The sequence below is a fragment of the Marmota marmota genome, unplaced genomic scaffold (genome assembly GCF_001458135.2).
Source record: "Marmota marmota marmota unplaced genomic scaffold, marMar, whole genome shotgun sequence".
Taxonomy (NCBI): domain Eukaryota; kingdom Metazoa; phylum Chordata; class Mammalia; order Rodentia; family Sciuridae; genus Marmota; species Marmota marmota.
This window is the reverse complement of record NW_025999949.1, coordinates 37,602,368-37,605,325: the sequence shown is the minus strand read 5'-3', so window position 1 is coordinate 37,605,325 and position 2,958 is coordinate 37,602,368. Positions and strand designations below refer to the sequence as shown.

Below are 2,958 nucleotides of genomic sequence, written 5' to 3'. Positions count from 1 at the left end.
TGCCTCAGGACCGTACCGTGGGCGGGTGGGCCCTCCGGTTGGGTCAGAGCGTTTCGGGAAGGCGGGTCCTGCCCCCGCCGCAGCGCGCCGCCCCCTCCCTCCAGCTAGGGCCACCGCAGCTCCCCGCCCCCACTGCCGCCGTCATCCCGGGCAGAGCGGGCCGCGCGCCCTGCCTGGACCGATGGACTGACAGACCGAAAGCGGCATTACTAAGCTGCGCAGGGATACACGGGGGCAGCTGCCGCGGGTCAGGCACATTCTTGCGCTTGGGCTTGGGACTCACCGCTCCCGGGGCGCCTCAGGTGAGCACGGTGTCGGCTGCTCGGCCGCGCGGTGATGGCCGGTGCGTCCGCACCCGCACCCGCACCCGCACCCGCACCCGCTCAGCGGCCAGCTCCGCTGGGCCTGCGCCTGCGGCTGGGGAGACGCAGCAGGGCCTTGTGACGGGGCGGGGCCTTGTGACGGGCCAGGGGCGGGGCCTTCTGAGGGGCCGGGCCTGGGAATGCCCGGCGTCTGCGCGGCGGCGGCGGCGGACCGCAACAGTGCAGCTGACCGCCTGCTCTTGGCCGCCGAGCAGTCAACGCCCAGGCCTGAGGCCAGAGGCTCTCGTCCCACATTCCGCCAAGGACTGGGGTCGGGCCGTGAGAGCTGAAAACCCCCGGAGGCAGGGGCCTGTTCTAGCTCCTGGTACAGGGAGTTAAGAAATTGATTTCTACATCCTGGATTTGCTGAAGCCTCCAAGTTCTCTCCTTCGCTTCTTTGCCTTAAACACAGTGTTCATTTTACTTTTTCATCCAAGACTATTCAAACCAACAGACCTAACCGTTTAATTGCCCCATTCAGTCTGCCAGTCATGGAGACCAAACTGCCAAGCACCGTAGGAGGCCTCATGACCTGTGAAGAGGCTGAGGCTGAAATGCACAGCAGGACTGGAGGCTAGGTTAACGCCTGTCTTGACTCTGAAAGTCCTCCTTCTGAAAGTCCTGACTCTGCCAACAGGACTTCCCCTGGTGGACTTCTGGTCCTCTGCAGCAGGCAGATTGACTTGGGGCCAGTTGACTGGGGACCTTCCTGTGCTTCCTTGCTCTTGGGTGTCTGGCCCCTCCCAGGGTGGTCAGTGGTTGGGAGAAGGCTCTCTCCTGTGCCCACTATGTGCTCGCTCAGTATTTAACAACTGGTTCTAGTGAGGGGAAGCCCTGATCTGTAGCTTGTGCACATGCCAGTACAAAATACTGTGTAAATATTCCCACTATGATCGATTTCAAGCTACCACCAGTTTAACAGCACTTCACAGAAATTCCTCAAGATTTAATAATGAGGCAACCGTGTGAGCAATTCCAGTGCACCACTGCTTGTGGCAGACCTCTGCAGCTGGGATTGGCACTGTCCATAAGTAATGTGCAGTATGTTAGAAGGTGATGAGTCCTATAGAAGAGAAAATGTTCAGCAGGCGGCATGAACTTCAGTGTTTTGTTTTGTTTTTTGGTTCTGGGGATTGAACTCCAGCGCTCAATCACTGAGCCACATCCCCAGCCCTGTTTTGTGTTTTATTTAGAGACAGGGTCTCTCTGAGTTGCTTAGCACCTTGCTAGGTTGTTGAGGCTGGCTTTGAACTCATGATCCTCCTGTCTTAGTTTCCTGAGCCACTGGGATTATAGGCATGCACTGAACTTCAATTTTGTAGAACCAGAAGCTCACACAATTTGAGTGACTTTCCTTAAGGAAAATAAAATGACAAATTTGTGGTAGAGTTCAGGACTTCAGGAGCCTAGGCAAGTCAGAATGCTTTAGGGTTTTTAGGTTCATTAAATCTGCCAGTAGGAGCCAGGTAAGAGCGATCAGGGAGAAGGGATGACCACTGGGTTTGTGGGTAAGGCCCTGTCACACAGAAGGAAGAACCAGTGCGGGGCTGCTGAGGTGCGAGTGGCCTATAGCTCTAGAAGAATTGAGACCAGGGAGGCTGGACCCACTGAGCATCATCAGAATGGTTGAAGGCCAGTTAGGCCCTCAAAAGAACTTTAGCATTTACTGTCATCAAGCCTGAGAACTGTGGCAGCCATTGTTACCACTTTACAGGTTCACCCTGCCCACTCTGTGGATTATCCACTATGGAGTGGGCAGGTAGCTGTGCAGCAAGAGGTCTAGGTGGAGCAGTGGAGGTGCCAGGTGTGTAGGGCTAGGCATGCAGGCTGGGTAGGGCCTTGGCCCCCTAGAGGACTAGCAGGGGTGGGGCTGGGGTGACTGGGAAGTGAGGGTAGAGATCAGAAGTGGGTACAATCTTGAGAAGGCCGGCAGAAAATTGGATCAGATATGGGGGGATTGGCAGGGGATAGGAGTGTGGACTAAAGATCCAAACTGGCTGTGAGGCCTGGCATTGCCCTGGGCCCTGACAGTGCCTCCGTTTCCTCTCCTGTAGTGAGGATTAGAGGCAGCCAGGCATGTCCACATAGTGCCTGCATCTTCTATGGCTAGTCACGAGAAGGAGTGGGCGATGATGATGATGATGATGTAATATATGGGAAGGACTAGACATGTGTGAAGGCTGGAGAGAGCCACAGGAAGGGGCTCCAGCAGGGAGTGAGAAGGCAGCAGGAACTATGTTAGAGTCAAGGGCAGAGCTGCTCACTCTCAGCACTTGGAGGAGGTCTGGTTGCCTAGTGGGTATGAAGGACCACTTTGGGAAGGTTGCTGAGAGAGAGGCCTGAAGACTCTGAATGGAGAATAGTGACTCGGGCCCCTTGGTACATTTAATGGAGAGGGTGATTGGCCATTCCCAGGCCATAGGAAAAGGGAAGATGGCCAGAGGACATCCCTGTCCTCTCTGCTAGCCAGGGGCTGCAATGGGCCCTGGAGGCCAGTGGGCAGGCTGGCACGAGGGTTCTGAGGGGGTCTGCCCCACCAACACCTCCTGGTGGGCTGGGGTTGAGGCTTCAGCTGAACAGGAAGCATCTAAAACAC

The 2,958-nt window shown here is 56.2% G+C and overlaps 1 protein-coding gene across 1 annotated transcript in view; it reads right to left on the bottom strand.

Moving 5' to 3' along the window:
• The window catches only part of Grina (glutamate ionotropic receptor NMDA type subunit associated protein 1), a 3,684-nt gene extending 3,250 nt beyond the window's left edge, over window positions 1-434 (bottom strand). Inside the window, exon 1 of the mRNA XM_015486598.2 lies at window positions 284-434. The gene's annotated coding sequence lies outside the window, so the exon portion shown is untranslated. The remainder of the gene's footprint in view (window positions 1-283) is intronic.
• Between the last annotated feature and the right edge of the window lie 2,524 nt (window positions 435-2,958).